Source organism: Alexandromys fortis, unplaced genomic scaffold (genome assembly GCF_014885135.2).
Source record: "Alexandromys fortis isolate MF-2015 unplaced genomic scaffold, M_Fortis_MF-2015_v1.1 scaffold_23, whole genome shotgun sequence".
Lineage (NCBI taxonomy): Eukaryota > Metazoa > Chordata > Mammalia > Rodentia > Cricetidae > Alexandromys > Alexandromys fortis.
This window is the reverse complement of record NW_026067907.1, coordinates 8,344,792-8,366,557: the sequence shown is the minus strand read 5'-3', so window position 1 is coordinate 8,366,557 and position 21,766 is coordinate 8,344,792. Positions and strand designations below refer to the sequence as shown.

At 46.7% G+C, this 21,766-nt stretch overlaps 1 protein-coding gene and 1 long non-coding RNA gene across 4 annotated transcripts in view; one reads left to right on the top strand and one right to left on the bottom strand.

Annotated features, from left to right (window-relative positions):
* Positions 1-21,766, top strand: part of Prkn (parkin RBR E3 ubiquitin protein ligase) — a 1,135,485-nt gene that overhangs the window by 837,036 nt on the left and 276,683 nt on the right. The window lies entirely within an intron of this gene.
* Positions 15,754-21,456, bottom strand: LOC126497727 (uncharacterized). 2 transcript variants are annotated; one of them, XR_007590679.1, is made up of 4 exons: positions 21,031-21,456; positions 19,088-20,156; positions 18,752-18,899; positions 15,754-15,814 (listed from the first exon to the last, which is right to left on the bottom strand). It is a non-coding gene; the product is annotated as an uncharacterized lncRNA (long non-coding RNA). The 2 variants fall into 2 exon arrangements; XR_007590678.1 differs by having other exon boundaries at positions 19,088-19,224.

Below are 21,766 nucleotides of genomic sequence, written 5' to 3'. Positions count from 1 at the left end.
CACAACAGATCTTACTGGTGTGGCAATGAGGAACTAGGCAGATCTTTGGATAGAGATCTGTGAACATTTTTAATTCTTGTGTGCTTCTATCATGTGCTATAACTTTTTAGCCAACAGAAAGGAAGAAAGTCAGGCACTGACTACTACAAGCCAGTAAGTGGACTTTCTCCTGATAAACATTATTTTCAAAGTGTTTCCCGCAAGTGGGCATGATTTTAAACACTCTTACACTAATTGCTACAGCATTTATCCAACACCATGCAGCCAACATCTTATTACTAAATGGAATAAAAAATGATTATCCTCAATATAGGTTTTTATGAATATTCCCAGATTTCTTCTTATTTGGGGACTTAAGTATGGGTGTCCTCATGCCAAAATTTCTCCTTTCTGTTTTTCTGCAAAGAACTGAGCGTGACGCCCTGCAGCCGAGCCTGTGCTCTGCAGCTTTCCGTCCCCAAGCCCCACGCACTCACTTGTCACTGCAGCCTGTCTCCTTCGTGCCCTTCTCGCCGGCACCATTTGTCCAGCCGGTCCCTCCGCCCACCGCTCTATCTTCTTTCTGTAACTGCCGCCTCATGACCCCACCAGCCTACAGCAATCAGTCCAATCACGGTCGTGAAAGCGCATAGAGAATTTCAAAGCTCGTTCCTTCCATCCCCGGCAGACTTTCCTACACCTAAGGACACATTCTCTCCACCACCCTGTGCTACCCTGCCAAGAAGAAAGGCGCTCCTGGCCATGGACTTGACCTTCAGAGTTGCGAAGACAGTCTCCCACCCTGCAGCATGCACTCTGAGTAGATGGAGTCCCCGAGGCACTTGGGAATCTGAGAGGAGAAAGGAGACTGGCAGAAAGAGGGGCCATGTGGCTCCCTCTCCTGCCCTCTGTTGGGGATTCATCTGCAGGCGAGGACGGAATCATGTTTTCCCACTTTGAGGTTTGTCCTCTCTTCCCAGGAGCCAGGCACCTTACAGTAGCGAGGGGGCGGTGCTATGACATAGCAAGGAGCTGTCCTCATGAAGATGTTCTCAGACTTAGGACGCCCCTCTGGAGTCCAAAGGTGCATGGCATCCTCATGACAGAAACCTGTTCTACACGATGTCAGTCCTTCAGGATGGGCTACTGCCAGATCAGGTGACCAGGGTCAGGCACCTTCCTCCCTAATCACTACTGCTGCTCTGTTGCTATGACAACAGAGGAGGGTGTGAAGGCACACCCTATAGGCCAGGTGTAAGATACTGTTTTATCCGCCAGACATCGCATCACTGAGTCACAACACCCTTGCTGCAGAGACTGTTCTGTTCCATCAACACTGTAGGATAAATGGGCTTCAACGGGGTTAAGTACTTTCCCAAGGCTTTGGATCCATTGAAGCCCCTGTCAGGCCCTTGCTCTGTAGGACACAGGCAGTTCTTGATCTCATGGCCACTTTCTACTTTTGCCTCATTTCCTATCAGACCTCCTCATCCAAGCATCCTCCCCCTCCCGCTCCCCCACATAGTACTGAGAGTTTGTGAGTGAGGACAGAGACAAAAACAACTATGCCAGCTCCTCCTCTCCCTTCCCAGTACCCCTCTACTCTGTCCATGCAGGTAGCAGAAGGTGACGATTTCCTGAGAAAGAAGCCTATTCTGGTCTTCAGTCACAGTCTACTGCCTTCCAGTCAGCAGGAGACATGTTTGGTGGGCTCCCATTTCAAACCACAGCAGTCCGTGGGCAAGAAACGCCATGGTTCTGAAACATGCTTAAGGTCAGATGACATCAGAGCCCTGGCTGACTGGAAGCCACTTCCCAGTCACCCAAGCTCTTTCTGAATTCCCTACTTGGTACAAGAAGCTGGGGGCTTTGGTGGTAGTCATGGCCCAAGACACGCTTCTTCTGCTGCCGTTCCAGTGGGGTGTCCTGTGGGAAAACTGCATGAAGTCCTCTGCTTTCAGTTTTGCTCTCTGTACACAGCCCTTTTGCTCTCAAAGCCCTTCTCATCTTCTCTCTCCCTCTCTGTGCCGTAGTCTAAGGCCTTAGTGAATTAGGCCTTCCGACAGGCACACTTCATTTCTGACTATTCAGCACAAACATCCTCCGGGGCAGGACCCCAAGGACTTGGCTGCCATTTTGGAGCTGAGAGAAGGAATTTCGGGTCAACAGAGTGCATTCATCCCCTACACACATCAAATGCAGGCTTCAGACTGTGTCCTTGCCTAAGGACATACGTGTGTAGTGTTCTACAGGAAGTGCATGGTCAGTGCAAGCCGGGCTACAGCACACTGTGCCAGTCAGGGAGAGAGCAAAGCAGCTGGGCTTGCTCTCCAGTCAGGCGTGGCTAATGTCAGTGCCCATGGGATGAGCAGTGTTGGTAGAGACTGCTCCTTCGTACTTACCGCCCAGACCCAAAGTAAGTGGCCTACCAGCAAAGGTTACAGGCTCCAATGGGCATCTTTCTTCTTCAGCGGCTATGTGACATCCCCCCCCCCCACACCTACTCTCTCTATATATCGGATTGCCCGCCTGGTTATATTGTGCCCTGCTATAGGCCCAGAGCAGATCTTTGTTAACCAATGGTAATAAAACGTATTTACAGTATACAAAGGAGAAGCCCACATCAGAGTTGTTTGGGCACCATATGCCATTTTAAAGTTATTGCTGCTTAGAACTATTGAAAGGAAAGTGTTCCTCGATATTGGTGAGCCAGTCAGACAGAAGTGGGTTTATTTCAGTTGAAAAGAGGTGGACTATTTGATGACTCGGAATTTAGTTTTATCCTGTATTTCCTGACCATCAAGGGGGGAAAGACTCGAAATAAACAATTCCATCTCTCTCAAGAATGTCTTTTGCATTTGGCCACAAACAAAGGGATCCGCCCAGTCTCTCACAGATATAAGTAACACCACCCCTACTTCCTTTCCGTTCTCCGTTTTGTGACTTATTTTTTTCTGTAGTTTTACTAAAGTCATTTTGTATAATTTTGTTTTCAAAATGAAAAACAATGACCTCATATGTTTTCTAGCCAGGGCGGGGGTTAATGGGAGCTGGCGGAGGCAGCAGGCGATGTCTGTCCTCTCCAGGAAGAAGGGGCGCCTCTACAAAGGTGACAGCCCCTCCGTGCACCGCTGCGTGGTGACAGCTGAGATTTTTAAATTAGCACCTGCCGTTTCAGTCGTCCCTGTAGCACCAGACAGTAGGCTCGGCATTAATTAAGGCATCACCTTACTCCACCAGCGAAGGACGTCCCTCACTCGAGCAGCTAGTCTCAGGGACACTTAGGGCACCAGCCGAGCCCGGCCACGTGACTAATGTCGCAGCCACATATAGCCGGCATGGTGAGGGTTTAATAGTCCGTGTGGAGATCCTTATTTGTTTATTAAAGTATGTTAACCCAGCCAGCACTTGGGAAATGGAACTTCTGAGCAGATTTAGTTCCTATAGGTCAGTGAGTCCGCCCGATTGATCTCTACCCTCAGTGCTTCACACCCTGCGGCTGTGCACGCACACTCCCCTCTGATCGGCTTAGACCATCAATGGAGCTCCCAGTCACTCTGCCCAGGAACATGGTCAATGAGCTGGAGCCATACATGCAATAAGCTGGTTATAAATGAGAGTCATTTTGAAATATGTTTCTGGTGTTTTAGAAGCAGATATTAACCTAAACTAAAGGTATGCTGTGGAGACTCCGCCTTTTCTCAGATGCTTTTTATGACATCTGGAGTTTGCTAGGATGGCATTCTTTTTAAGACCTAAAACACCAGCTTGCCCATTTCTGAGGGGTGTTTTACCGAGGGAAGGGAGGGAAGTTGACTTTGGTTCACAGTTCAAGGGTCCAGGCCACTCTGGTGGGGAAGTCGCTGGCAGGAAGCTGAGGTGGCTAGTCACATGGCGTCCACAGTCAGGAAGCGGAAACGAATGCTGGTGCTCTGCTCACTCCTCTTTTTCATTTTTTATTTTTTTTAATTTATTAGATTTTTTAAAAAAAATACTAATCCAAATTCCCACTCCCTCCCCTCCTCCCATTTCTCCACACACCCTCCCACCGCACCCCCATCAAATCCTAAGAAAGGGTAAGGCACATTGCTTTGTGGAAGGTTCAAGGCCCTTCCTACTATATCTAGGCTGAGCAAGGTATTCCAAAGAGTTCCCAAAAAGCCAGTCCATGCAACAGGGATAAATCCTGGTGCCAGCCATGCAACTGTCACCCACATTCAGAGGGACTAGTTTGGTCCTGTGCTTGTTCCTTCCCAGTTTGGCTGGAGTTGGTCAGCTCCCATTAGCTCAGGTAAATGGTTTCAGTGGGTGTAACCATCACGGTCTTGACCTCTTTGCTTACATTCTCACTCCTTCCACTCTTCAACTGGATCTTGGGAGCTCAGTCCAGTGCTCCAATGTGGGTCTCTGCCTCTGTTTCCATCTGTTCTTAAACGAAGGTTCTATGGTGATATTTAAGATAATCATCAGTCTGACTACAGGGCAAGTCAAGATTGCGCCCCCATCCTCTATTGCTTAGGGTCTTAGTTAGGGTCATCCTTGTGGGTTCCTGGGAATTTCTTTAGAGCCAGGTTTCTACTGACTCTATAATGGCTTCCTCAATGAAGATATCTCTATTTTTGCTCTCATCTCTGTATTCCCTCCATCTCTACTATCCCATTCCCCTCAAGTTCTCTCAACTCTTCCCTTCTCCCCTCCTCTTCCCCTTCTATCCTTCCTCCTCCCCCTGCCCCCATGCTCCCAAGTTTGTCAGGCAATCTTGTCTGTTTCCAATTTCCAGGTGGGTCTATATATGTTTTTCTTTGGGTTCACCTTATTACTTAGCTTCTCTATGATCCTGAACTATAGGCTCAATATCCTTTGTTTATAGTTAGTATCCACTTAAGAGTGAGTGCATACCATATTCATATATTGGGGGCTGGGTTACCTCACTCAGGATAGTGCTTTCTAATTACATCCATTTGCATGCAAAATTCAAGATGTCTTTTTTTTTTTTTTTTTTTTTTTGCCACTGAGTAGTACTCTAATGTGTAAATGTGCCACACTTTCTTTATCCATTCTTCAGTTGAGGGGCATCTAGGTTGTTTCCAGGTTCTGGCTATTCTTCAGTTGAGGGGCATCTAGGTTGTTTCCAGGTTCTGGCTATTACAAATAATGCTATGAACATAGTTGAACAAATGCTTTTGTAGTATGACTGTCGCTCACTGCTCTTTATTCCTTCCGGGAAACAGCCCACTTAAGTGCCACTCACGTTTAGTATTTGCCTTCACTCAGTGAACCCAGTGCAGAGACTCCTCACAGTCCCTGCCCAGAGCTTTGTCTCCTAGGAGGTGCCAGATCCTGTCAAACTGGCCACAACTATTAACCATAACAACATCCGTGATCAAAGTTAAGGAGAGGCCAGACATACTCGTTTGCTTTGCTTTCTTATTTTATACAGGGTCTTATGCAGCCTGGAACGTACTATGTGGTCCCAAGGATGGCCTTGAACTTCTGATCTCCTTGCCTTAGTTCCCCGAGTCCTGTGGGGGTGTTTGCAGGAGAAGATGCTGGCTGCACAGTAGAACTGTCTTGAGGACTTGCAGAATTCTGCTTCCTACGGAGAATGGCTCACTGAACTCTATAAGGCAAGGCAGGACACACACAGAGAGGAACATTCCATGAAAAAAGTTGGCTTTTTTAGACTCAAGGGATGAGCGAGCCAAGCTCCTTGGTGGTGTAATTAGTATCTTAAGTGGCTTTGTCTGAAATGATGCTGAAGTAATCTACAGTCCTTTATCATGTTCACCCAGAGAGCACAAACCCACTCACCTCGCTGTAATTGCAAATATCCCTTAATGAATATATATTTGCTTTGGCTCCTGTGCTCTGTTTTGCATCAATCCCTGTAATTTTGCAAGTCATAAAATGCCCCAGATTCCTTTCATTAAGGTATTTTCACTTGGATAAAGATGATGTAAACACATTAGAACAATTCTAGGTGAGTTGCCCGGGAAACCGAGGTGATAGGAATAGATGATGTCTCTTTTGATCTAAAAAGAAAAATACTGATAGAGAAAAGAGGAGCAGTGCAGGGAGTGGGGGGGGGGCATGTGGGGAGCGTGGGGACAGGGGATTGGACTGGATGGACTCACCTCTAAGCCTTGAAGAGTGTTGGAGAGGAGCCAGTGTGGGAAAGAAAGGTACCTGGGATGCCTCCCATGCTGCTGTGTGATGATGGGTAGACACAGGTCGGCCAAGACGATAGCCAGAGACAAGCTGTGGTCAGGCACTGGGCGGGCACCATTCCAACCTTCCCACAGCGCTGAAGCTCCAGCCAACTTAACCAGTGCTTCACAGAGGCCAGCGAAAGCTGTGGCTCCTTACAGGACCCTGAAGTAAGAAGCCCTGGAAACGGCTGGGCATGGCCCTGCTCTGGCCTCTGGCTTCCTCTTCAGTCACTGATCCATCAGACTCTGGGTTGTCCACACCTGTCCTTGACTTTAAAAATTCAATTCAAAACCCCTTGTTGAATGGGCGTGAAGGAAGAGCTACGACAGGTTAATGATGCCAAGGAAGGGAGACGGAGTCTTCTGTCGCGTAACAAGGCCACTGATGGGCGACTGATCCCAAGCAGTCAGCCAGCCCTAAGAATATACATATGAGCCACACGAAATGGACTTGATGGTGTGTGTGTGTGTGTGTGTGTGTGCCTGTTTGAAATAATAACTAAAGAAGAGGTCATGAATTTGAGAGAGTATGAGCAGGACATGGGAGCAGTTGTGGGGTGGGAGACAAGAGTAAAAACTGTACAGTACTCATGTATAAAATTTAAAAGTTTTTAATTATTTTTTTAATCCCTTGCTGGAGGGCTTCTGATATACATTACTTTAGTTGTGTGCAAATACTGTGCTGGCTAGGGATTTCCAGGGGCCAGCACAGCGTGACCAGATTCTAGAGGTTAGAAGACAGTGTGTGGCTGGACAGGAATTGCTTGGCAATTGTAGTCAGCACTCAGCACTGCCAGGTTAGGATACCCCCGTCTCAGGGGTCTCCTAACTCAAGAAACTCAGGGAAGGAGGACAATTCAAGGCTTAAGCAGAATTCTTGTTTCAGTGTTGTTTGGCCCTGAAGTGCCATCACGTGACCCTGGGCTGACACTATTTACACTTCCAAATGTCTTTTCAAATTGGCTTTTATGGCTGCTATCCTAGGTGTTTTTAATAAGTGTAAAGTGCAATCTTCACAGAGAGGTTTCTGTAGGCACGGGATGTATTTTGTCTTCATTTCTAAAAAGCCCTTTGTAATTCCTCGAGGACATTCTTGGGAGGAATACAGAATAAGGGTCACCAGGGGGAGGGGAAATTTGGTAGAAGAGCAGGTTAGGAGGTGAGACCCGGGAAACATAATGAGGAGAAACACACGAAATGGCATGGCAAGCCAGAGACGGGGCCGCAAAGAAGATTAATTCTTGCTGCTTGGCACTGCTGCCCCTGAACTCAGACGCCGACATCTCCTGGAGTAAATGACAACCTTGCAGTTGGCCTTGGTTTTTCATCAGAGGAGTTATGAAATTGCATGTTTCATAACATAGGTTATTAGCCTTTCTGTAAATGCGGCATCGTTATTGTCCCAAAGTGTGCATCCATTGTTTCTGCTCAAGGATACAGAAGCTTTTTTCTGTGTTGCCATGGAGACAGCACTGGGATCTTGCACTGGGCACTATGCTCTGACTTCTTTCAATGGGAGTTGGTCGGTAACTTTCAACTATCTCAGTGGGGGGATGGTATCTATTATGCATTTCTCTGAGATGATAGTTCACAGTTCTCTATACCCAAGTGGTTGAGCTCAGGTCTCATTTTAAGAAAAACATTTATTGAGCACCTACTGCATCCAAAACATTTTATTCATTTTATTCCTTTCTGGGGACTAAAGGACAAATGAGGTTGCACTTCTGCTCTTCAGGGGGCCACCAACACTGGGGAAAGACCTGACAAGGAGATGATGCCAGCACAAGGTTCTGCGCATGTTTCGGAAACTCTGCGCCTTCCTTCCTATGGCTGGAATCGCCATCACCATAGGCTTCTGTCCCCAGAACCAATCAGGAACTGCCAAGCACTATTCTCTTCATCCCTGAAATCTCTGTCATCCCAGCAGACACTGCTCCCATGTGGTATCTTTAGGGAGACCAACGGGGAAAGGGGGAAGTGGCCTTGACTTTAGAGCAAGTCTCATGAGACCTAACAGTCACACCTCCTCCAAGGAGGAGACTGAAGCCCAGATTGCCATGGGGTGGGTCAGTGGTGGTCAGAACCATTCCTCCACAGGATCCACTTAGTCATGGCTATCCCAGAAGGAGGGTTTCAGGAGCAATCACTGATTGCCATGGGTGGGTCAGTGGCTTCTTCTTCTGTGTGTGTGTGTGTGTGTGTGTGTGTGTGTGTGTGTGTGTGTGTGTGTGTTTAGGAACACAGATTTTTCATTTTATTTCATTTTGTTTGAATGCAGTATTTTGCTGTTGTAGTCCAGCCTAGCCACAAATTCTGAATCCTCCTGCCTCAGTCTCGCAAGTGCTGAGACTGCAACTGTGCATTACACCTCGCCAACATCATGGATCCAATTAAAGCACATTTTAAAAATCTCATGAGAGTCAGTTCTTCTGTTCCTGTCAGACCCACTGTTCTCTGTACAGTGTACTCAAAGAATCTCTTATTTCTTCTTCTTCTTCTTCTTCTTCTTCTTCTTCTTCTTCTTCTTCTTCTTCTTCTTCTTCTTCTTCTTCTTCTCCTTCTCCTCCTCCTCCTCCTCCTCCTCCTCCTCCTCCTCCTCCTCCTCCTCCTCCTCCTCCTCCTCCTCCTCCTCCTCCTCCTTCTCCTTCTCCTGTTATAGAGGAGAATGTCTGGTTTCCAAATCTGGCCATCTGGGAAGCAAACTTTCTTCACTCCCAGGTACTCGGACATGTTCTACTGCAAACAGTAATCTGTCCAAGACATTTGCAGCCAAATGTTAGTGGTTAAAACTTGGTTCTTCTTATCCTTTTTCAGCGGGTCAGGATGGTCACATGCTGCTTCTTTGGCGGTCTGGGCTGGACTGGGAGCGGGTCAGTGGCTTCTTGAGAACAATGTTCAACCTTGACTTAAAGGGTACAGACTTTAACCCCAAGCTCAGTAGCAGTATTATTGATGTGGTCATTCCTCTCCATCTGGGAATGTTCCTCCAAGCACAGCCTCTCCGTCTCTTCCCTGTCTGGGGCCCCTCTCTTTATTTCATCCTCTGTTCATTGACTTAAATACCCTATGTGGGCAATTCCAATATGTATACCTCTAGCCCAACGCCCTTCTTGAATTCAAAAACTGAAGCAACCCTGGTTTCCTCCTGCACCCTTTGTGGGTTTCATGAGATTCATGTTTTGAGCACAAGGGTTTGAGCCTTCTGACTCCTGGTTCTTCATCACCTTCATAGGTGAACACTGCTGTTGAGAGCCACCGCCTCTCCTCCAGTCACCTGACTCCTTCATACTTCACACGTGCTCCCGATGAACAAACCCCTCCTACGGTTAAATACACTCTAGGTCCTGACATCTGCTTCCCCTCTAATCCAAGCCATGGTGAGCTCTTGCCTAGGTTAGCGAACGGCCGCCCAGCTAATGCCCCGTGTCCTTGCCTCTGTTCCTCTCCCTCCAGTCTGGTCTTCAAACTGATACTCAAGTGATGATTTTGAGATTTAGATCATGTGACATCCTTCTTGTGATGTACAGTTTCCATAATTCCTGAACATCAACAGAATAAGACAACGCGGTTGAAATGGATCCAAGGCCAGTGTGTTCTGCCCGTGCGCATGCCCCACAGCAGCAGCCAGTCTCTCAGGCGTGTTTCCTCTGCAGTGTCTGCCACCCTGCTTTTGTCCCAGAGCACATCCCCAGCCCCCGTAGATTTTATTACTGCGATGTCTGAGAACTCTGACACCTCTGTCAGAATGCCCTATCTGTCACTCTGCATCACTCAGCAAATGACTTGGGGTCCCCTGTTGACTCAGTTGTTTCCTGTAGCCTTCCTTCATGGTCCTGCCTCATGTCTTGAATGGAAGAGCCCTGGGGGGATGTGTTATTTGCTCTCATACCCCAGTGCTCAGGCAAAGGCCAGCATCACAGCTGACTCTGAGGACCAGGTAACAGCAAAGCAGTATGGTTCATCAGCCATGCTATTTCAGTCATGAAGGAGCTAGACCTGCTAGGTCATACATGTGCCATATAATTCCATGCCTGGGTGATAAGAGACTCACTGAATGTGTTTTATTGTGTTTAACTTTTGCCGACTATGAAATAGGTCAGAAACTCAAGAGTTCAAACAAAATGAGTTGTCCAGTAAGAAAAGGAGGCCTTATTTAACTTCAGTATTTTTGTGTCTATATTGGTAAAGTGCTGTTATCTTTAAGATTGTTATTAACGTCCCATAGCAGAAGGGACAAAGAAGTTAACTATGTTATTTACAGTCATAATTTCTTTTGGACATTTGCATCAGTGGGAAGAACTGGTTATCATTTAACATTAATATACACATAACTAATAGCAGTAAGGAGTGTTATTTATTTGATTTTCCTATCAGAATTACCTGCCAACTTGTGCACTTGGTTTTTCAGGACTGTCCACAGCTCTTCCTTTGTTAGAAACGAGGAATACACTATGTCAACTTTAGGGTTTCCAACTGACAGCAGGGGGTCAGCAGGTTGGCCGCCTCTTCACCTGGTCAGTCTAGCACCCCACCCCAGCCACGTGTATGTCACGTGGGACAGGAGCGGCTCCACCTTTGGAGCTCATGGGATTTTGCCGCCATTTATAAAAGCATCCATTTCACTGTGGGATGACAGAGTTCTGCATTCAAAGCCTGGCCGAGATAGAAACGCTTCTCCCATAAAACCCTTGACGTCGAGAGCAAACAGAGGCCGAGGCCACTGAGGGCCTGGGTAATAACATTAACTTAAGAAGACGGCAGCATTGCCTATTTCAGCCAGTATTACAGTGCGTCTCTTTCGTCTCTTTCATTTATGAGAGAGTGCTCTGGGAAGGGAGACAGAGTGAGCTAACAGAGTTATAATCCCTGGTGTGGTCTGTGACGGCCCGCATCCAGACTGCCACTGCCTCTCATGTATTGGTTGCTCAGCACACTTCTCCCACCCAGACTGCTAAAGCTGTCAACAGACAGGAGCTACAGTAGCCAGTCAACCATGCTGTGGAACATGGAAAAGATCATACCCAGACAGAACTTCTCCATTTACCGATACATGAGACATTAAAATGTGGGATGCCCTGACTCACAGTGTGGCCAGGAGCTCACAGAGGAAGGACCAGGACCCAGACACATGTTCCTGGAGATGAGGATGTGTGTGAGAAGTGATGGGGTTTGAGCCCTTCTCATCCCCCAGCACGGGCAATGAATGGATGGCAGCCTCTGACCCACTAAACAGCGTTCCTGGGAGACTTTCACCACTTACATGAGCAATGTTGGACTCACCACTACTAATGTTGCAAAAGGGGCACCTGCTGCCCATTTGTGCAGATTAATGGAAAACTTGGTGGATCATTGTGGCTTACCAGGTTTCTGAGAGCAAGAGCCAAGACCCCAGGTGCCCATGAAGGTTATTCCATCTGTAACCAGGCCTAGGAAAGCCTAGTATGGGCTAGTCTGCTTACAGAACTATCTTAGAATGATCAGGAGCCAGACTGAACTCTTTGGCAAGCTAGAGTCAGGAAAGGAAACTAAATAAATACATTTTAAAAAGTGTGTGTGTGTGTGTGTGTGTGTGTGTGTGTGTGTGTGTTAGATCCAGGGCTGAGGTACAACTCAGTGAAAAAGAACTTGCTTGCTATGAACTGTAGGCCCAGTGTCACAAAGGAAAGAAAAAGGAGGGAGTCCATCCCAGTCCACTCGAGCTGCTGTGACAACACACCACACACTTACAATCTCACATTTCTCACAGCTGGAGAGGCTGGGAGGTCCGAGTTCAAAATGCTGGCAGATCTGGGGCCTGTGAGGTCATATGTCTGGTTTATACAAAGAACTTTTCCCCCCTTCACCTCACAGTGTAAAAGCAGCAGAGACAGCCCTGGGGCCTCTGTTGTCAGGGCACTAACCTCAGAGGTGATAGCTTGTAGGCAGACGCTGCTTGTTTGTTTACCAGCTGCCCAGACCTGAAATAATCACACAGAAACTGTATTAATTGCAACACTACTTGGACAATGACTCAGGCATATTCCTAGCTAGCTCTTACATTTTAAATTAACCCATTTTTTATTATTCTGTGTATCGCCACAAAGTTGTGACTTACTGGGTAAAGTTCTGGCATCTCTCTTCTTTGGCAACTGTATGGCATCTCTTTGATTCCTTCTACTTTCTCTCTGTATCTCTGTTCAGATTTTCCATCTGGCTTTATTCTGTCCTGCCATAGGCCCAAAGTAGCTTCTTTATTAGCCAGCGGTAATAGAACATATTCACAGTATACAGAGGGGCATCCCACATCAAGGGCTCTGCTTATGACCTACCTAACTGCCTCCCAGAGATGCCTCCCAATAACACCACCATCTTGGAAATAGGATGTCAGTGCATGGATTTGGGGATGCACAAGCATCCAGAGAATAGCATTGTGAGAACACTTTACACCAGTAGGAGCACATGTGAAAGAATCCACTGGACCCCACCCAAAATCAGTCGACACACACAGTAACTAAACGTCTTCTCCCTGCTTCTGCCCAGTGAGCACTAGGTGATACGTCAGTGATTACACATTAGCCAACTCATTAATGTGAGTTGTGTCATCTCCTGTGTGTCCAGTGTTTGCAAGGGTGGTCTGTGTTTCCCCTACTGCAAAGAGGGAGCAGAAGACGCCACTGCTGCTCGTCACAGCACCTCCCACCTCCTACCTTGTGGATCCCAGCTGCTGTACCTGGAGGAGAACCAGTGCTCTCGGGGTCTGAGGATCTGCCTCAGCCAGGTTGACCACCCTTCTCTCGACGTATCCTCCTATAGCAAACCTGAAATGCACCACCTGTAGGTCAGTTCTCCTCACAGTCTGCTTTTCTTGTTATTGTTTATTTCCAATAATCAGGCAAATTTAGATATTCACAAATATGTATTGTTTTGCTGTTACTTTCTCCTCAAAATGAGAGATACACACAATTTCATGGGACTCTGGCTTTGGACAATGGATTTCAAAATGTCAGTTACACTGAACTCTTTTGGTTTTTGTCACAAATCTGATTTCTTTGCACACAAAGGAATTACTTCTGGGCTAATAGTCTTGGGAGAAAGGTGGGCTCAAAGAATTTCATTTTAGTCAGTGGCAGTGTGCAAAACCAAAGGTGAGCTTACACCTGCAAGAGACATAGTCTTAGTCTTAGTTGCTTTTCAGCTGTTGCGATAAACACTGCGAACCAGGCTACTTATAGAAGAAAGAGTTTATTGGGCTTACGATCCCAGAGCGTGAGTGCATGACCTTCCATGGCAGGGAGCAGGGCAGCAGGCAGGTGTGGCACTGGAGCAGTGGCCGAGAGCGTACATCTTGAGACATCCATGAGGCTGAGGGGGAGGAGGACGGGGAGAGAGACTGGGAATGGTGTGGGGTTTTGAAACCTTAAACCCTTTCCCCAGTTGTACACCAACTCCAAGAAGGCCACACCTCCTAATCCTCCCACTAACTGAGGATCAAGTGTTCAAATAAATGAGCCTGTGGAGGCCGTTCTCCGTCAAGCCCCAGCAGCTATGAAATGCTTGAGCCTCTTTAAGTTCATGAATTAGGAGTGAATAAATTAGCAAAACACACATCACATTCTAAGGAGCTCCTTAAGCATGACGCTAATCCTTACAGGTCCCCATAACATCTGCTCAGAAAAGGCTCGCAGTAGTACTTCACAGTGTAGGTTGTCGGGACTGCTAGATGAATAAACTCTTGAGTTTTTCCTCACCCTCTCACTTAATCTCAATGATTTAATGAACTTTTAATGTTACTCTATTGCAGGAAGTCTTTTGCCATCTGATCTTAAAAATAGTAATCCTTGTGTCTAGATAGATGGCTCCACAGTTAAGAGCATTGACTGCTCATCCAGAGGACCCAAGTTCAATTCCCAGTACCCACATGGCAGCTCACAACTGTCTGTAACTCCTATTTCAGGGGGTCAGACTTTCTAATACAGACATACATGCAGGCAGAACACCAATATACATAAAATAAAATAATAAGCAGGAAGACAAGGTTATGAGGATGAAGACAGCCTGCTCTTGACCTCAAAGGGCTTACAGTTGGCTCCAATTAAGAAACCAGTGGGTGCCCTGCTAACAATGGTATTAACAGGGTATTCCTACTTAGCACACAGGAGAAAGAACTCTGTATGCAGGGTGGAAAAGACATCACAAATGACCTACAGGAGGGTGAATTCAAGAGGGATGAAGCAGATAAAATGCAGACAGACACATGGCAGGAGCTGCCCTGACAGAGTGTTGGGGATGAAGTCCCCAAGGCCAATGCAAGGCTTCCTGCCAGTGACAGACTGAGTTAGAGAGCGAGTGAAAGGGCTTCTGGCCTTTGCTAAGAACAGTAGAGGGAGTTTAACCTGGCATAGTATGGAGCTGGTACTTATGATAGGATAATGGTGGTGCCATTTTGTATGGCCACTTTTGGTAGCCATGGCATATTGAATTGAACTTGGCAGAGCTAGAGCAGGAAGCTCACAGAGGCTTCGAATGTCCATGTGAGGACGAGTATCTCAGAAGGATTGCTGCCTCTGTAGGCCAGGCCATCCTTGTTTATTCGGATCAGAAGGAGACAGGCATTTCAGGATATACGAAATGGATGCTGACCAAAGGGACATTTTCATTGTCTTCTTGGCCCCATAAAATGCAATAGAGATCCTGGATAGTGCTGGTGCCTTGTACTCTCTCATAGAAGTTGTTCCATTTACACACACACACAGACACACACACACACACATTTAATTATACATACATATGGTCCAGTGCTCCCGGTACAACTCTGTACTGTCTTAGGATGGCAGTAGAGAGGTACCGAGGACCTGCAGTGGAACGTTTTCCATCAGATCCTGAGCTGTATTAAGTACTTTGTGGGGGAGCGGATGTACCGAGAATGCTCCAATGGCTTTCTTCAAGGCAGAAATCACAGACTGCACTAGCATCCAGTAGAACAGCCTTATATCGTTCACAACAGTGAGGGGCACACGTGTTTTTCATTTCTCATTTCTTTAATAAAATCTGAAAGAAAAACATCAAACTCTCCAAGAAAGGCAGGCATTTCGAATGTGACAATTTTATCTTTTATGATGGCTCATGAGTATTTTCAATATCTTAGTAATAATAAGCAGTAAGCGTGTGCACCCCTCTGGAGTGCATTGCGAGTACTGCATGTAAAGGGGGTTTTCAATACCAGCATACTGTCATTTATTTTACTGTCCCCAGTTTAGAGCTGAAGGAGCAGGGATACAGCTTGGGGCTGTCTATGTATGAAAGAGTAGGAAGCCACCCAGGTGGCCTGAAATCCAAGTATTCCCGTCTTCTGGAAATGGTGACCTGAGGCCACTGGCCCGTTGATGGGAAACTCTGCTTCATGACAGTTCATGAGCAGACCACAGACGCCGACACCCAGCCAAGGAGATGAGAAAGGGGAAGCGCACAATCGCCCATCCGCCGTGACTGTGCTTATGACTGCTGAAAGGGTGAAGATGCTCTTTGTGCCCGTGTTTCAGGTGGAAGATATTTACAGTTTTCCTTCTAAGGAGAGTTCTGTGGTAGATTCTCCTATTGTTGTCATTGTTGAGTCTCAACACAACTAAAGGTTAAAGTTTCCACTTGCCCTGTGGGGATTAATGCTAGTGTAGGATTAGTGGTGCCAACTTTGAAATACATTTTGAAGCAGAATGAGCAAGGTTAGGCTGAGCTATTAGAAGCTGAGACCAGGGGCGAGGAAGGCATTCAAAACAAGGGTACATTTCCAAACAGAGCCAACCTGGTTTTTTAATGTCAGTGTGAAGAAACCTTAAAGGATGCCATATCCACGTGCTGATAGATACCCGAATCCTTTCTTGCCACCCATGTGGACCCAGTCATGAAAACAAAGTCAACAGAAAGCCTTTCCTTTGGAGCTTTGCACACTTTGAGTGTTGGGCATGATCAATTGTTCCTTTAAACTTAGCCTGAATCATCTGTGCTGTCCACTCAGGGGCCAGTCAGCAGGAAGAGCAGCTAAGCTTCGGGCTTGGGAGTATGAACTTGCTATCAAAGTATTAAATTAGCCATCCCCATGTTCAAACCTCTTAGAAAATTGAACAATATTGAGTTTATGGGTTTTGAAGTAATTTCTTTTTGTTTTTTAAATACATAAATACATTGTTTTCACGGTTCCTTCATTGGCTAATTTGGTTCATTTGTTTAGTTTTTAAAACTTAGATTGAGATTTTTCTTTCCTCAAAATTTGGAATAAATCTGTTCCACAATCTATAGCTGAGCCAATTGGTATGGGCACTGATACACGTGTTCTTACAAACTTTTGTTTTATCTGATGGCCGGTCACAGCCTGGTGGCCTGCTCTAGACATCTTTGTCCTCTGGCTCTAGAGCACGCTGTTTTTAAGGACACTAGCTCTAAGAAGCTGCCATATTTAGAACTCTAAATGAAGGGGCAATTACTCGAATAGACATTACCTGAGCAGATACCCAGGCAATTGACTGCTCACTGAAGAGTCGGCCACTCTCGACTCTGTTGACAGTTGTAACAAATCAAGCATTCTTGACATAAAAGCCAGTTCCACAGCTCTTATCCCTAATGGTGAGACCATCTGCTGCCCTGGCTCTAATTGACTCTACTTGAGAAATCTGAACCATAAGAAGGAGCTATTGATCTTTGCTTTGGTTTCTCTCAGAAAGGTGCACACACATCTCTTGGTACCATCAGCAGCCCCAGCAGATGTCTGCAGCTGGGTAGTCAAGGTCGTTTCCTTAGACTTGGAGAGCTCCACCCCGCCACGGGCTTCTAAACTGCAGTCCGTTATAGGCATGGATGGGTTCTTCCCTCCACCCCTCCCCTTGCAGCCACTTGGCCTCTTGTAGAGGGACGGCCCTTTCCTCACCTTTCCTGACTCTCCCACTATAAAACTACCATCAAGAGCCGAGGGCCTCACAGGAATGATGGAAATAAAGAAAGAGGTTTAGCAAGACAGTTTTTTTTTTTGAAGAAGATAGCTTAACTTGAGGAAAACATAATAGAATATTATTTAATACCATAAATAAAATGAAATTTTCATCTTGTGAAAATTGACATTTTAATACGTTAGTTGCATTAAGATGAAATCTAAGGTCTCTGCCTCCTTTGGAGACAATACTTGTCTGACCTGAACGCTGCAAGGCAAATCCTGGCAGGAGACAATGTGGATTCTTAATTCATCTCAGCTGATGGAGGATCCACATGGTTCACTGCAGACATAGTCAAGTCTTGGACGGGACCCTGGGGTGGAGGTGTACTATATGGGATTCGCACCGTGTTCCTCCTCTAAGGTCTGTAATATTCTGAAGCTTGAACTGTCAGAGAAGAGTAGTAAGCCCTAACAGTCACATTCCCATTTTACAGGACAGGGAACAGAGGCGGGTGTGCTTAGGGACTCAGCCAAGGTCAAAGTCGAGCTTGTATTCTGTGCCCCCAAATCACAGCAGCGTCACTCGCCACCACTGCGTGTTTCTGTAACCAGAACACCAAAGTTCGTGCTGCCTGTCACTTCAAATGCCAACCAGGAGAGACAGGAGCGGAATCTAAATTGTGCTTTATTCAGAGAGCCGACAATCTGAGAAGAGAGCCAATTAGCATCCCAGAGATCTGTCTTGCATCTCACCTTCAGCAGCAGATTTTGAACAGGCTGGAAAGAAAGGCTGACTAGTCAGTCATTCCACATTTTAATCTTGGCCCTCTGCTCGGGAGATCAGTCCCGTATCTGAGACACATGATCCTGGGGCCTTAAGCCTCGTGGCCTCATGCTCTTTCTCCCCATTACCCTCTCTGTGTATAGCTGCAGGTTGCAAACACCCAAGGCCCTGAATCTTGTCTTCCCTCCTAGCTGCCATTTGGATTGTATCTAATAAAAGGTTATCTCTGAACAAGCAAGCCATTCATGTATCTTGCTAGGCTACTTCCAGTGGGTGTGTGGGTCCTTCCGACCACGTGAAGTGCAAATGTGTTCATAAAATGCCGGGGGTAAAGACACCCCTATTTGTCATTGTTGTCATTGCAGTCTCCTGTCATTATTGTCCAGCTAATGCCTATTCTTTCGGGCCACGTAAGAAAATAACTCATAAATCACAACCCTTGCTACAGTATTGGACATGCCGGTGGGATAAACGCTCTAGCAGATGGATGTGCAAGTTAACCGATAGATGGAGCAGCACCCCACATGCCATTGCCAAATCACCAACAAGAGGGGTGCCGGGACATCAAGCACATTGCAGAGCAACAGATTCTCCTCAGAACTGCTGCTCTCTGAATCCATTAGCTTTCTCATTCCACAGTTTTTGACTCATTAAAGACAGTTTTTGAAAATATTAGCATTTTTAGTTTTTTCTCTATATGCCGTTTCCATATAAAATATCATAATTAGGTTTAAACAAACCTTCTGGCCTATGGGTCAGGATTGTTCTGGATGTTGAAAATGAAGTGGTAAATCATGCAATCACTGTGCTCTCTGGGAACTGGGAACGTAAGCGCGAAAGTGAGCAACAAAGAAGCAGATAACGGGACGTGGAACGTACCATGTGGACAAAGAACAAGCTTCTGGTGCTGAGCTTTGTAGTGACGGGGCAAGATTCTTGTGTTCTGAAAGCAGCCAGAGACTCTCTTTATGGCGGTTAATATTTGTGTGTCAGTTCCAAACACCTAGGATGTCGGCCATGGGGGTGTCTGGGGAGGGAAGATCTCAGAAGCATGAACACATGTGTAAACATTCTCAGGTAGAAGGAAGCAGAGTGAGGGATGGGTAGAAGGAAGTCATAGGGTATTAAGATCAAGGGCTCGCCCTGTGAGGGCCTAAACATTTATGCTTAAAAGAATGAGAAGGATGGAGGGTTGCTGACAGAGGTGTGCCTCACCTGAAGGAAGATGTGCTGAGAGCAGTCATTGTGTGGATGAGGGAAGATGATAGCGTCAAGTTCTCCTCCGGAAGGAATCTGGACCAATGATGTGATAGGAGCCTCCACCAAGGTGGCTGGGATGAAGGTAGAGAAACCTGGACACATGTGTTAAAAGGTGCTCAAATGTAGGTATGTCATGAAGAGAAGACCTAAGATGACACACTGAAATGGGGGTGAGTCACTCGAAGACTGCGATACCCATTCAGTGAGGTAGGGTGGGTGGCAGAGGGAGAGGCAGGTTTGGAGTAAGATCAGTGGTTTGAGATTCATCATTCAAGCAGAAATGAGATAGGTGGGTGTGTGGATACCCAAGAATATGTTCAAACACCAGCAGCAAACAGGCAGCCTCTGTAGGCAGGAAGAAGAGTAAGAACGAGGGGGGCAAGCAAGGCAAATCCAAGGCCTGAGGCTGGACCCTGAGGCATACAGTGGAGGCTGGGACAAGCGCCCGCTGGGACCACATCACAGAGAGACTGTGGCATGTGCCCACCTGACTTGGACGTTCTTCTTTTCACAGCCAAGTTCCCTAAGAAGGGGCTTACATTCTCTAGTTTTTTTCCTCGAAAATCTTTAGCTGTTTTCTCAGATCTTCACAGAAATCACCTTTTAGTTTGTCTTTGGTTCCCTTGAAGTGGTTTTTTTTTTCATCTTCCATCACCCCTATCCTTTTAGGTCCTGTGTTCCCTTCTCCTGTCACTGCCAGCCCTGCCTCGCCCGGTGGACATGATAGGTACACACCATGGAGCTCAGACCACCCACCGCAGTCTCTGCTGCATTGACGTGACAAAGGCACTTAAACAGTGGGTTTGTTGTGGCTCATGGCTCACCGGTGCATAGTCCATCACAGTGGGGAGGACAGGGCAGTGGGAGTGTGACACAGTCGGTCACGTGTGACCCCAGGCAGGAAGGGATGCAGAGATTGGTTGGTGCCTTCATTCTCCTCTGGACCCTCTGCAATGCCGTCAGAATTTCCCAACAAGTAGAGCAGTGAAGTGTACTAAGTAGGTAGCACTTTAACAGGTGTGCTCTGAACAGCAACAAAAAGGATTAAAATAGAGACGCTCACACTCCTCGGTCTTGACATTCACACCTCTCATTTGATTGCAAATGGTGCTTTAAGAAACACCACACCCCTGTCCTGGAGGGAGGGGCCCTTTTCATTACCCCATGCTTTTTAAGGAAAAGCTGTTTGTGAAATTTAGAAACCACTCAGGGAAGTAATCACTCAGGTCCGCAAGCTCCACCTCTAACATTTGTGTGTGATGATAAAGACTGCCTGAGGTTGTTGTAAATAAAGTATGACCTCTGTGCAAATGCCACTGCGTTGTAGTCATCGAGGAACTGCCCTAGGCTGCATGCCCACACAGCAGCAGCAGTTAGATGTCCATTCCCACCCATCCACTTCCGGTGCGGAGTCCTGGTTGTCAGTGACCAGCTTAGCTACTGGTCTGTGCATTTCTGGGCTGAGAGTGGCAGTCATGGCAGGAAGGCCAGCAGAGGGGAGTGCTTTCCTCTGTATTGAAAAGTGCCATGACCTTGTGTCATAATTGATCAACACTTCCAGATACAAAGCATGGCTCATTAATAAAGCAGTTATTCTTCTCATTAAAGCGATCAAAGGATTACGTTGGAGGAACATGGTTCCTTTCCTGGCTTTAATGGAATTTATCATTCAGAGTAAATAGAAATGGGAACCTTTGCCTGGACAGATGGCTCAGTAGTTAAAGAGCCCTTGATGATGCTGCAGGGGACCTAGGTTGAGTTTCTAGGACCCACACCATGATCTTCTAACCTCTTCTAACCTCTGCCCCCCCACACACACATACATGTAGGCAAACACTCATAAGCATAGAATAAAAGTGATCAAATCCTTAAGAAAAATAAATAAAGAAAAAACTTACGCAGAAAGGCCATTTGTGCAATGGCACCTTTCCATAGGTGAGGGTCCGAGTGCCCATTGTAATGACTGCTGGAACCTGAGCCAGTTGGGAAGCTGATCTGCTGCCTTAGACCAATTGCAGCTGGTAAGGAAGACAGCCCAGAAGAGGAGCTTGCCAGACTTGATGCATTGTGGTGTCAGGTGACGCTCAGTGGAGCCGTCTCTTCAGCTATCCATCAATCACCAAACAGATAAAACAAACCAGCAAAACAAAAGCCACTGATAAAAATCGAAAGCATCAGTCCCTGGGGCGGAATGGGCAGGCCAGGCGTGAGCACGGTGCAGATGTGGACATGATGCAGGCATGGGGGTGATGCAGATGTGGGCATGATGCAGGCATGGGGGTGATGCAGATGTGGGCATGATGCAGGCATGGGGGTGATGCAGATGTGGGTGATGGGGGAGTGATTTCTTAATAATAAAGAAACTGCCTCGGCCCTCATAGGACAGAAAATTAGGTAGGCGGAGTAGACAGAAGAGAATTCTGGGAAAAAGAAGCTGAGGGTGAGTCGCCATGATTCTCCTGCTCCAGACAGACGCAGGTTAAGATCCTCCCTGGTAAGCTAGCTCGTGGGCTACACAGAATATTAGAAATGGGTTAGAACAATATGTAAGAGCTAGCCAATAAGAAGCTGGAACTAGCCGGACCAGGCAGTGTTTGAAAGAATACAGTTTCCCTGTAATTATTTCGGGCATAA